The following is a 14487-nucleotide window of genomic DNA, read 5'->3' on the forward strand; positions in this document are numbered from 1 at the left end:
TGGGGGAAGCAAAAGTGGATGGGAATCTGGGAGGCAGTGACCATGAGTTGGTTGAGTTCAGGATCCTGACGCAGGGAAGAAAGGTAAGCAGCAGGATACGGACCCTGGACTTCAGGAAAGCAGACTTTGACTCCCTCAGGGAACAGATGGCCAGGATCCCCTGGGGGACTAACATGAAAGGGAAGGGAGTCCAGGAGAGCTGGCTGTATTTCAAGGAATCCCTGTTGAGGTTACAGGGACAAACCATCCCGATGAGTCGAAAGAATAGTAAATATGGCAGGCGACCAGCTTGGCTTAATGGTGAAATCCTAGCGGATCTTAAACATAAAAAAGAAGCTTACAAGAAGTGGAAGGTTGGACATATGACCAGGGAAGAGTATAAAAATATTGCTCGGGCATGTAGGAAAGATATCAGGAGGGCCAAATCGCACCTGGAGCTGCAGCTAGCAAGAGATGTCAAGAGTAACAAGAAGGGTTTCTTCAGGTATGTTGGCAACAAGAAGAAAGCCAAGGAAAGTGTGGGCCCCTTACTGAATGAGGGAGGCAAGCTAGTGACAGAGGATGTGGAAAAAGCTAATGTACTCAATGCTTTTTTTGCCTCTGTTTTCACTAACAAGGTCAGCTCCCAGACTGCTGTGCTGGGCATCACAAAATGGGGAAGAGATGGCCAGCCCTCTGTAGAGATAGAGGTGGTTAGGGACTATTTAGAAAAGCTGGACGTGCACAAGTCCATGGGGCCGGACGAATTGCATCCGAGAGTGCTGAGGGAATTGGCGGCTGTGATTGCAGAGCCCTTGGCCATTATCTTTGAAAACTCGTGGCGAACGGGGGAAGTCCCGGATGACTGGAAAAAGGCTAATGTAGTGCCCATCTTTAAAAAAGGGAAGAAGGAGGATCCTGGGAACTACAGGCCGGTCAGCCTCACCTCAGTCCCTGGAAAAATCATGGAGCAGGTCCTCAAAGAATCAATCCTGAAGCACTTAGAGGAGAGGAAAGTGATCAGGAACAGTCAGCATGGATTCACCAAGGGAAGGTCATGCCTGACTAATCTAATCGCCTTTTATGATGAGATTACTGGTTCTGTGGATGAAGGGAAAGCAGTGGATGTATTGTTTCTTGACTTTAGCAAAGCTTTTGACACGGTCTCCCACAGCATTCTTGTCAGCAAGTTAAGGAAGTATGGGCTGGATGAATGCACTATAAGGTGGGTAGAAAGCTGGCTAGATTGTCGGGCTCAACGGGTAGTGATCAATGGCTCCATGTCTAGTTGGCAGCCGGTGTCAAGTGGAGTGCCCCAGGGGTCGGTCCTGGGGCCCGTTTTGTTCAATATCTTCATAAATGATCTGGAGGATGGTGTGGATTGCACTCTCAGCAAATTTGCGGATGATACTAAACTGGGAGGAGTGGTAGATACGCTGGAGGGGAGGGATAGGATACAGAAGGACCTAGACAAATTGGAAGATTGGGCCAAAAGAAATCTAATGAGGTTCAATAAGGATAAGTGCAGGGTCCTGCACTTAGGATGGAAGAATCCAATGCACCGCTACAGACTAGGGACCGAATGGCTCGGCAGCAGTTCTGCGGAAAAGGACCTAGGGGTGACAGTGGACGAGAAGCTGGATATGAGTAAGCAGTGTGCCCTTGTTGCCAAGAAGGCCAATGGCATTTTGGGATGTATAAGTAGGGGCATAGCGAGCAGATCGAGGGACGTGATCGTTCCCCTCTATTCGACACTGGTGAGGCCTCATCTGGAGTACTGTGTCCAGTTTTGGGCCCCACACTACAAGAAGGATGTGGATAAATTGGAAAGAGTACAGCGAAGGGCAACAAAAATGATTAGGGGTCTAGAGCACATGACTTACGAGGAGAGGCTGAGGGAGCTGGGATTGTTTAGTCTGCAGAAGAGAAGAATGAGGGGGGATTTGATAGCTGCTTTCAACTACCTGAAAGGGGATTTCAAAGAGGATGGCTCTAGACTGTTCTCAATGGTAGCAGATGACAGAACGAGGAGTAATGGTCTCAAGTTGCAATGGGGGAGGTTTAGATTGGATATTAGGAAAAACTTTTTCACTAAGAGGGTGGTGAAACACTGGAATGCGTTACCTAGGGAGGTGGTAGAATCTCCTTCCTTAGAGGTTTTTAAGGTCAGGCTTGACAAAGCCCTGGCTAGGATGATTTAACTGGGACTTGGTCCTGCTTTGAGCAGGGGGTTGGACTAGATGACCTTCTGGGGTCCCTTCCAACCCTGATATTCTATGATTCTATGATTCTATGATTCTATGGTTGGAGACATGTGCTGTACTTAGAAGATCAATGAAGTGAGTTAAAGGTGTAACTTGTGCCTTTATGCTGAATTTTCTGATAGTTGTGTTTTGAAATCACACCCTTAAATGTGATTGCCCCTAGAATTCCCTGATTCCCCTGACACTGCTGTGAGATGCCATTAGGACTGTGAGTCAGTCGAAAACTCTAGTGTTACACCAATGCAACACCTGTGTGAAGAGAGAATTGGGATCAGTAGCTCTGGTTTAATCTGAAAAAATGGAAGAAGCAAGGTATGTGTAAGCGCACACATGTGCATATCCTTCAGATGCAATTGGGTTTGAGGTTCTTTCAAGGGATTCAAGTATGTTAGTAATTTTCCTGACTATTCGTTCACAGCACAAGACCACTACAGGGTCCATTCTTTGTACTAATAAAAGTGTGCAGTCTGTATTAACTTACTACACAGTGTGACAGGCATTTAGCTGCAAATGGTGTAGCGTTCTTGACGTGAATAACTTTTTGGGAAATAACTGTGCTTGCCCTGTTGTGGCTTTTAAAATCTGTACATCTTAGCCATTATTTATTTTGAAAATACCAAAGGATGTCAACATTGTTCTTTGACTGCTTGCTCATGTCCATTCCAGTATGCGCAAGTTAGAAAGTTTTCCCTCATTGGTATCGGTTGGGTTGGTTTTGGTGCCCTGTGGAGTCATGCCCTCATGGCACTGGTATATAGGGCCCTGCAGACCCACCTCCCCCTCAGTTCCTTTTTACTGTCCATGATAGTTGCTGGAACTTCAGCTTGTCCTTGTGTTCACGCAAGTATTTCTCTCAGTGGACTTTAGTTTTCTCTACCTCTATATAGTTAACTATAGGGGTGGAGATTAGAATTTAGTTTGTTTAGTAGATTGGAACCCTGCTTACTGGGGTTCCCCCTTACCCAGCATCAGGGTTCGCCTTGGTCCTTGGAGTTTAAACTGTGTGCGGCTTGCCACAAGCCCAGGCCCATTGCTGATCCCCATTCTAGCTGCCTTTGAGTCCCATTGACCAGCACGCTGCAGGATCTGTAAGGAGTTCAAGCCCCATACCAAGGACAGGGATCAAAGACTCAAATTCTTTCTTATGGAGGCAGCTCTCCATCCCCCCTCAGAGCCGAGCCATGCTGACTCACCACTGAGCGCCTCCACCTTGGTGAGGAGCTCTCTGGTTTCGCTGAGGGACAGACAGTGCAGCTCTGCCAATCTGGCACCGAGGAAGGACTCTTCTCCCATGTCCTGGGACTCTCAGCGCCATCAGGCATTTCCGGTGCAGAGGAGGTCCACACCGCAACGGGACTCTCAGCCTGCTCCCAATCATCGGTGCAGAGGAGGAAGCAGCAGAAGATGGACCGGGGGTGCTCACCAATTCCAAGGTCTGCTGCTCACAGAGAAGTCAGCTGAGTGCAAGCCATGCCAGGCCACTCAGACTCAACAGCTGCCAGCATAGTACCGTTGACTCTGGCCCTAGGAAGAGACCGAGCCATCAGGATACAGCCCTGGCACTACCATCTATGCCAAAGGCAATCAAGGCAGCAAGGGAGCTACTATTACACCCGGTACCGCCATCCCCCAGGCATGAACTGGCACAAGAGGCAAAACTCCTGCAGCACCGAGGCTTCAGGTGCCGTCGAAAGGGAAACCAGCAATGATGGCAGAGAGCTGGTTGCCTCCCCCTGCTTTCCGGCACCGGCCAGTACTGTCCACCATAGTCTCCAATAAACAACTCCTCTCAGTCAGACTCTGAGGCGGAGTCTTATACTTCCCACAGGAGCCAGCATTGATCCGACTGCCATTATCTGATGGCTGACATGAGCCAAGGGATCCCGCCAATGGCCTGGCCAGCACAGTGGCAAATGCTGGTGCAATGTGGCCCTTCTTGAACCCCTAAGCATTTCAACCAGCTGAGGGGTCACATTGGAGGAAATCATACTCTATTGTTTTGGCACGTAGAGCTCCCCTCACCACTATCCTTGGTGCGAAAATCTCAAGTCGGTACCAGGCCCAGCAAGGAACCCCAGGACCCGGTACCGCAGGATCCTTCCAGGACCAAGGAAGAACAAGGCCCTGTACCCATGCAGGCATCTTCATCTTCCTCACCTGATGAGACGGTAGCAGGGACTCGATTGAGCCCTTTTAGGATGATTACAGGGCTCACCAGGAGCTCCTCAGAATAGTTGCTCAAAGCCTGGGGGTCCAGGCAGAGAATATCTCTGAATCCTCCCATGCCTTGATGGACATCATGGCCTCTTTCAGTCTGTCAGGAGTGGCATTGCCCCGAATGATGCCATTCTAGAACTTATTGAGGCCCTCTGGAAGACCCCAGCCTTGCTGCAACCCACAGCAAAGAGGATGGAGAAAAAGTACTTTGTCTCTACAAAAGGGTTCAAATTTTTATATATCTGTCCTCCATTGGGGTTGCTAGTGGTGTCAGTGGCCAACAAACGGGAGAGATAAGGGCAGCAAGGACCTTCCCCCAAGGCCAAAGATGCTAAAAAATTGGATCTCTTTGACAGGAATGTATACTCTACTACGAGGGCTCCAACTCCAGATTGCCAACCAACAGGTGCTCCTGAGCTACTACTGCTTCAACTTTTGGGGCGTGATGTCCAAGTTCAAAGAGTTGTTACCACAGGAGTCCAGAGCCAAATTCTCTGCTCTAGTAGAGGAAGGAAGAGCGGTGACAAAAGCATCCCTTCAAGCAGCCTTGGACATAGCGGATTCTGAGGTTCAAACCATGACTTCCGCTGTGGTCATGAAAAGAAGCTCATGGCTGCAGGCCTCGGGCCTCCCCTATGAGGTCCAGCAAACTGCCCAGGACCTCCCTTTCAAGGGCACATCACTCTTTTCAGAGCAAACAGATTCAAAGCTCCATAGCTTACATGACTCTAGAACTACCCTAAAATCCCTAGGGTTGCACGCACCGGCTCCTATAAGGAAGCACTTTAAGCCCCAACCATTGCCCCATTTCTACCAGCCTCAGTCAAAGCAAGACTACAGTAAGAGGCAGGGCAGGAGTTATAAGGAGGATCTTCCCCAGTTCTCATAGACCCATGGGTCTGACCCCGCCAGACAATCATTGGGGTCTAAACGAAACTTTTGAGGGTATGCTCGAGGACAGCATACCAGGACAGTGTCTGGATCCACCTTCCCCAATTTTTGTGGACCAGTTATCACACTTCTATTGGGTGTGGGCCCATATCACACGCAAGATAGGACTGGGATACACACTGCCGTTCAGTTGTTCTCCTCTTTCCCACCCTCTCTCCCCATCCCTCTTCAGGGACCCTTCTCACAAGCAACTTTTAATCCAGGAGGTGCAAACATTCCTGCAAAAGGGAGTGGTAGAGAAAGTTCCTCTGGAACTAAGAGGGCAGAGGATTCTACTCCCACTATTTCCTAATTCTGAAGGCCCATGGTGGTCTCGGATCCATCCTGGACCTGCAAAACCTCAACAGATTCATGAAGAATCTGATTTTCTACATGGTCTACTTGACCTCCATTATCCTTTCCCTGGATCCAGGGGACTGGTATGCTACCCTCAACTTGAAGGACGCTTACTTTCATATCTTAGTTTTCCAAGGTCACTGGAAATTCCTCCAATTCATTGTGAACCAGGTACACTACCAGTTTATCCAGCTCCCATTTGGCCTGCAGTTGTCGCAGCCATCTTTAGGAAGCAAAAGGTTCAGGTTTATCCTTATCTCAACAACTGGCTGATCAAGACTCACAGGCGCTGACTTTTCATTGTGCTGGGAGGTAATCGTCCCATGGCTCTGCCCCAAGCCCCACCCCCACTCCATCCCTTCCCTCAATGCCGCACCCCCACCATACCTGTCCCGCCTCTTCCCGCCCCATTGTGCCCCCTCCCCCGAGCACACCGCATTCTTGCTCCTGCCCCTCCCTCCCCAGCCTCCTGCATGCAACGAAACAGCTGATTGAGACGGGTGGGAGGCGCTGGGAGGGAGGGGGAGTCACTGATCGTCTGGGCCCACTGATGGGCAGGAGATACTGGGGGGAGGGGGAGATGCTGATGTGGGGGGCTGCTGGTGGGTGCTCAGCACCTAAGTTCCCTGTAAGCTTGGCAGCCATGAAGCAGCCTATTTAGCGCTGCGCAGGCTCTCAGGGAACCTGCCCGGGACCAGCGCCCAACCTGATGCAGGAAGGGCGTTCCTCCCCTGGCCCCAGCACAGCCTGTGGCCCAGACCTGCCGTGGCCAGGGCAGCGCAGCCAGAGCAGCAGGACCAGGCCCAGCCGTGGCCAGATTGGCAGTCGGGGCAGCGTGTCCTGGCTCAACCCTGGAGCAACCCGGCCCGGCCCCAGGTGTGGTCGGGGCAGCCCTCCCCAAGCCCAGACCTGCTGGGACTGGGGGAGGGGTGCCTATCCTGCAGCCCCAGATCTCCCACGGCGGGAAGAGGTGCTCCTACCTCCCCCAGCGCAGGTGTGGAACCCCAACACTCTGGCCCACCCCTTAATCCCTCATCCCCGGCCCCACCCCAGAGTCCACACCCCCAGCCAGAGCCCTCACACCCCTGCACCCCAACCCTCTCCCCAGTGCTGAGCCCCCTCCCACACTCCGAACCCTTCGGCCCTACCCCCACCACATTAATTTTGTTATGTGCACCAATATAAAGATGATGTGTCACACACCACCTCCATATTGGTGCACATAAAATTAATTCTGCACATGAGGAACACTGCTCAGCACCCACTATTTTTTCCCCATGGGTGCTCCAGCCCCAGAGCACCCATGGAGTTGGTGCCTATGGTCAGACCAAGACCCAAGTGGAGGAATATGTAAGTTTAATACTGTCAACCTTCAAGAAGCTAGGCCTGTTGATAAACATGTAGAAATCGATACTCTCACCAGTTCAAAGAATTGAATTTATAGAGGAGGTCCTCAACTTGGTCCAGGCCCGAGCCTTCTTTCTGGAGACTCAGTTCCAGACCCTAGGCATGTTCATAGAGAGTCTCAGAAACCACCCCACTACCACGGCTGGAAACCACCTAAAATTCCTGGGGCACATGTCCTTGTGCACTTACGTGGTGCAGCATCCAAGATTATGACTCAGACCTCTCCAGACTTGGCTAGCATCAGTGTATCAGCCGGACTGGGATCGCTTGGACATGGTTGTCACATTTCCCCCTTCATGATCACCACACTCCTTTGGTGGTTGGACCTGAGGACAGTAGGTGCAAGTGTCCCATTCTCAAGACCACATCCATCAATATCTCTAGTCACCGACACATCTGTTCTGGGTTGGAGGGGCTCATCTAGGGGTACTCAAAACCCAGGGCCTCTGATCCCAGGCAGAGCTCTCGCTACACATCAATGTGAGGAAACTCAGAGCAGTGTGCCTTGCCTGCCAAGAGTTCCAGCCCCGCCCCAGAAGGCAAGTGTGTGTCGGCGCTTACTGACAACATGGCAGCGATATTCTATATAAACAGGGTGGAGTGTGCTCCTCTCACCTGTGCCATGAAGCCCTTCGCCAGTGGGAATTCTGCATAACTCACTCAATCTACTTTGAAGCCTCCGATTTTCTGGGAGCACAGAATGAATTAGTGGATCGTCTCAGCAGATTCTTCTCCAATCACAAGTGGTCCATGTGCCCAGTCATCATGAAGGACATTTTCTAGAGGTGGGGAGCTCCCCAGATAGACTTGTTCATGACGAGGCACAACAGGAAGTATCTGCAGTTCTGCTCCTTCCTGAATCACAACCCGGGGTTGCTCAGAGATGCATCTCTTCTCTCTTGGAAGGACCATCTCTTTTATGCATTCCCTCCCATTCCGCTTTCACACAAGGTCCTGCTGAAGGTCAGAATGGAAGGAACGAGCCTGATCATGATAGCCCTGGCCTGACCAGGTCAGCATTGGTTCACCACCCTCCTGGATCTCTCGGTGGAAACACCAATCAGCTTACCTCCATTTCCAGATCTGATCTCCCAGGACCACGGCTGCCTAAGTCACCTGAACCTCCTCTGTCATAAGTCCCTTTATCTCATGGCCTGGACAGTCCATGGTTTGAAGGGTCCTTTTAGGGAGCAGCAAGGGTTGTCGGTGTTCAATCTGTAGTCGTTTCCTCACAGGCCGGGACAGGCTGTATCCCCAAGTACAACAACCAATCCCACATTGGGATCTCAATCTAGTATTATCCAGGCTCAAGGGTCCCCCATTCAAAGCCTTGGCAATGTGCTCTCTCCTCTACTTGTCTGGATGGTGGCCTTTCTGGTGGCCATTACTTTGGCTAGAAGGGTCTCGGAGATTAAGGCCCTTACTTCAGAACCTCCTTGCATGATGGTATTCAAGGACAAGGTCCAGCTGCGTCCTCACCCAGCCTTCCTTCTGAAGGTGGTTTCACAATTCCATTGTAACCAGGATATTTTTATGCCAGTCTTCTATCTGAAACCAATGCCTATAGCCAAGAACAGAGACTTCACTCACTAGATGTCAAATGGGTGCTTGACTTCTACGTAGAAAGGACTAAATCATCTTGGAAAACTACTCAACTTTTTGTGGCAGACAGGATAAGAGGTCTTCCAATCTCATCCCAGAGAATCTCATTGTGGATCACTTCTTGTATCTGCACATGCTACGACCTAACAAAGGTCCCTGCCCCAACCCTAACGGGACATTCCACAAGGCCACAAGCATCTTCAGCTGCATTCCTGGCACAGATCCCAATCCAGGGCATCTGTTTGGTGGCTACATGGTCGTCAGTCCACACTTTTGCATTGCACTATGCCATCGCTCAGCAGGCCAGAGATGATGCTGGATTTGGCAAAGCAGTGCTACAGTCTGCTCATTAATGAACTCCGAACTCTACTCCTAGATCTGCGTGAGAGTCATCTACATTTGCATGGACATGAGCAAGCACTTGAAGAAGAAAAAACAGTTAATAACCTTCCATTAATGTTGTTCTTCGAGATTGTAGCTCATGTCCATTCCAATCACACCCTCTCCCCGTTGGAGTTAGCCAGCAAAAAGGAACTGAGGGGGAGGCGGGTCGGCAGGGCCCTATATACCGGTGCTATGAGGGCACGACTCCAGGGGGCACCAGAGCCAACCCGTCAGATGACACTGAGGGAAAACTTTCTGGCAGCAGTACATATGGCATGCCCACACCTACATGGGAATGGAAATGAGCAACACATTTCGAAGAACAACGGTTATGGAAAGTTAATAACAGTTTTTTACAGCCTATTCAACTACAATATTTAAGTTAAAAAGGAAGACAGTTTTGAGTAAACTCTCAGCTGATATAAACTCACAAAGCTCCCTGGAGGATCTGCCCCTTTTGAGTACATGTCTGGGGATTGAACAATGAAAATGTGTTAAAACCCAGTCAAAATATTTTTGAAAAATGTAATAAACATAAATGAATGGCTGAGAATTTTTGCATGCCAAGTTTCACCCTGGAGAATATTTTGAGCAAATTGCAAACTCCTGAAAGAGGACTTGTAATGGAAATACCGACCAACTGTCGAGTATTAGGGGATCATAACATCTCTTCCCATTCTTACGGTGAAATGTATACCCATGCAAATAGTTAGCACAAGACTTGTGTACTACCTAAGTCCCATTTAAGTCTTCAAAATAGGGTTTCAGTGGGATTTATCTGCTAAGTAAGCCTTGACACTAGGCTACTTTCTTCAGTTATTCTAGTCCAATTGTGCTTACTCCTAATTATAGTGAAGCTAATTAGTGCTTCAGTTTCCCCATCTGTAAACTGGGGATAATAATCCTGACCCCTTTGCAAAGCGCTTTGAAAACTACTGATGAAAAGTGCTAGATACATGCTGGGTATTATTAATTTTATTATTTTAGGAAGCGTGTGTCATCAACAGACCAAAGCAACCGGCACGTTCAGAATGACAGACAGCAAAATATGTTAGAGAAAAGAGAAAGAAGCAGCTAAAAGAGGCCGTGCAAATGAAGAGGAAACTTCACACAGCACTAAGTGGGCACCGCACTGGCCTGTTCACACAGAATAAATCACTATGATGAGTGGTAATTCTTCAGAGATAGGACATGCTTTTGTGTTCCAAGGGAAAATTGACTTTGATTTGACAATTCTATTCTGCATAGGAGCAGAACATTTGCATGCATGAGTGACAGCATGGTCTACTGGCTAATACATTAGACTGGAAGTCAGGAGATTTGGGAGGTATTCCTGGGTGTTCTACTGAACTGCTGTTTGAGCTTGGGTAAATCACTGCATCTCTGTCTATTTGTCCTTCCCACACTTAGTCTGACTTGCCTATTTAGATTGTAAGCTTTCTGAGGCAAGCTTTCTGTAATTTGTGTCTGTGGTTTTTTGTACAGGACCTAGCACAACAGGGCCTGTATCTCTAGGTGCTGCCATAATACAAAAAAAAAAAAATAATTTGGAGCAGAGCTTGTTGCTTTACTAATCATTGTCTCATTGCGCCCAGAGTTGTGGCTAATTTATCAATGTAGTGAAAATTAAAAGAATGAGGGGTTGGAGGGGCTGCTGCACACTGTATAAGGTGGGTGGAAGCTGAAGTGTGAGCTCTGAGGGCACTTCAATAATGCTATCTTTAGGAACTGCATATCTTTTAAGGGGCAAGGGAGAGGATTTCTGTACCATTTATAAGGCAGGCTGAAGGGAGACATCTTAGGAACCTTTCCAGCTGAGGAGAGCACTTTCCACAGTTGCCTACCTCTGAAAGTTTGCAGGAGAAGAAATCTCCCCCATGGCTATGCTAAGGTGCATGCGAACCGGGCATTCATGTGATAGCTAGCAAAATGCTGCGCTTCTAGAATCCTTGGTAGGTCAGAAGAACTTTGAAATTCAAACGAGTAAAATGCCTTCTCTTTATGTTTGTCTTATTTCTGTCCTTTGTCTTTAAAATCCTCCCTGCAAAGTAGGAAATTCTAGACAAAAAATTACATGGAGAGAACATTATGATTGCATGGTAAATACTCGAGTCATGAAATGTCAAAGTGAAGATTACAAATGCAACTTTAATTCTGCTCCTTTGTGCACATACAGCATGATACAGTTGTTAATTACATGCTCCACATAGGGTTTCTGAAATGCAATATGTCATTTTATGTACAAACTTAGATGCCTATATGTAACATCTTTTACTACCAAGTACTACTCTGTCTATGCCAGGATCCATGAGTCATTTATATAAAAACTGAACAGTTAATGGTATTCGACACAAATTAATACAATGCAGGTTATCTGTTACCACTCAGAGTAATATCGAAAATTTGCTGCAGTGTATATTTCATCTACTTCATCTTCCTAACTAAGATGTTTTTGTAGTTAAATGCCACATCATGGTATTGAATCTAAGAAAGAATCTGCTAGTGGTTGATTAACTGCTGACTAAATTCTGAAAAACCCCTATCTTAGTGAGAAGGAAACTTATCATATACAAATTCTATCAATAAATATATTATTGTTTTTATTTGTACAGTGCTGTAATATGTGAGAGATACTTTACACGGCAATGACAATACTGTAAGAATAGAATGATAAACAATTACAATAATGGTGTACAATAAATTATCTATTAGATTATATTTCAGAAGAAATCTGTGATATTATAACTAAAGTATATTTTATACTGTACACACCCACCAGGAAACAGAACTATGGGTGCATTTGAAACCATAACTTTGGCACTTACTAATTATCAAGTGATTAATTGTGCAGCCTTAATGTTTTATTCACATAATGTGTTTTCAAAAGGTTGAAATTCTGGCGCCACTGAAGTCAATGTGGGTTTTGCCATTGACTTTGACACAGCCAGGATTTCACTCACATTTCACAGCATAAATTGTGCTTTCCTTACTCAGGCAGTTAACATTGATGGAGTAAAGAGAAGGTTTGGTTCCATAAGTCAATGGGAGACAAGGAGTCTCAGCAGCTTACAAAGGTTACTCAGTACTTTGCAAGATTGAACTTTGAGTAATGACAGCATGATTTCTCTTGCTCTCTGTAGAATATATAACTTTCATTTTGTGATACTGTGCAGTGGGTAATTCATAGTAAGAACTTTCTTGACATATGAAACCTTCCTGTTATAATTCAGTTATTCTGTGCACAATTAATATAAGAAAATATGTTTTTATAAAAGATTGCTACAAACCTATGACGAGGAAGACCTCCTGAAATTGTAATGATATTGATGTTAAACAGGATGTTAAACAAAAGCTCGTAAAGTTAGACATTTTTAAATTAGCAGGTCCAGATAACTTGCATCCAAGAGTTTTAAAAAAGCTGATTGAGGAGATTACTGGACCGTTAATGTTGATTTTCAATAAGTCTTGGTACACTGGGGCAGTTCCAGAAGACTGGAAAAAAACTATTGTTGTGCTAATTTTAAAAAAGAGTAAACGGATGATCTGGGTAATTATAGGCCTTTCAGTCTGCCATCAATCCTGGGTAAAATAGTGGAGCGACTGATACAAAACTCAATTAATAAAGAAGTAGAGGAGGGTAATGAAATTAATGCAAATCAACATGAGTATATTGAAAATAGATCATGTAAAACTAACTAGATATCTTTTTTTTTTATGAGACTACAAGTTTGGTTGATAAAAGTAATAGTGTTGAAGTAATATATTTAGACTTCTGTAAAGTGTTTGAGAAGGTGCCACATAACATTTTGATTACAAAAATAGAATGATATAAAATTAACATGGCACACATTAAATGGATTAAAAACTGGCTAAATGTAACTGTAAATGGGGAACCATCAATGAGTGGGTGTGTTTCCAGTGGGGTCCTGTAGGGATTGGTTCTTGGTCCTACATTATTTAACATTTTTATCAATGAGCTAGAAAAAAACATAAAATCATCACTGGCAAATTTTCAGTTGATACAAAAGTTTGTAAATAATGAAGAGCACAGGTCACTGACTCAGAGTGATCTGGATCATTTGGTAAACGGCGCAAGCAAACAATATGATTTTTAATAGGGCTAAATGTAAATGTATACATCTAGAATACATAAATACATAAATATCTACATAAAGAATGTAGGCCATTCTTACAGGATGGAGGACTCTACCCTGAAAAGTAGTGACTCTGAACAAGATTTGTGGGTTGTAGTGGATAATCAGCTGAACATGATCTCCCAACAAAGTGCTGTGGTGAAAAGAGCCAATGAGAGACCCTAGGATGCATAAACAGGGGAATCTTGAGTAGGAGTAGAGAGGTTATTTTACCTTTGTATTTGGCACTGCTGGAATACTGTTCTGGTATCCACAATTGAAGAAGGAGGTTGATAAATTTTAGAGGGTTCAGAGAAGAGCTATGAGAATGATTAAAGGATTAGAAAACATGCCTTACATTGATAGATTCAAAGAGCTCAATCTATTTAGCTTAATGAAAAAAAGAATAAGGGGTGACTTGATTACAGTCTATAAATTTCTGCGTGGGAACAAATATTTAATAATGGGCTCTTCAATCTAGTGCAAAGATGTAACATGATTCAATGGTCAGAAGTTGAAGCTACATAAATTCAGATTAGAAATAAGGGTAAATTTTTGACAGTGAATGCAAATGGCCATTGGAACAGTTTACCAAGAGTTGTAATGGATTCTCCATCACTGACAATTTTTAAATCAATATTGGATATTTTTCTAATAGCTATGCTCTAGGCATTATTTTGTGGAAGTTCTATGGCTGGAGGTAAGACTAGATTATCACAATGGTCCCTTCTAGCGCTGGAATCTATGCATCTTTGATCTATGCTGCTAGTGGTATTCTTTAGTCCCACAATCATTGATTACTGAAAATGCCCCTTTGTGCTTGCTGAACGCCACTGTGAACATTATGCTCTGTAGTACCTCTCTTATGGAGCGGTGTGCCTCAGATCAGAAATCAGATGAAGATAAGATAGCAGAGATGAAATTGTGGTTTTAGCCTGTGTTTATGAAATGCTTTCCTTTCAACAGGTGCAGGAGCAAAACAAGTTATCCATGTTTCAGATGGTATGGGAGGCATCTTTGTCAAGGGTAAGCAAGGCCCTACGGCTCATATGTTTGGGAACACTCAACCTAGAAAGTAGAATAAAGAACTAAATGATGAGCAGAAGGAACTGTTCACGAGCACGTACTCATACAATGTTGCCAGGCACTGAAGTAAAAGAGGACTTAAAAAAAAAAAAAGTGTTCTGCTTTATTAAAAAAATAAAGCAAGTTAA

Source organism: Dermochelys coriacea, chromosome 1 (assembly GCF_009764565.3).
Source record: "Dermochelys coriacea isolate rDerCor1 chromosome 1, rDerCor1.pri.v4, whole genome shotgun sequence".
Lineage (NCBI taxonomy): Eukaryota > Metazoa > Chordata > Testudines > Dermochelyidae > Dermochelys > Dermochelys coriacea.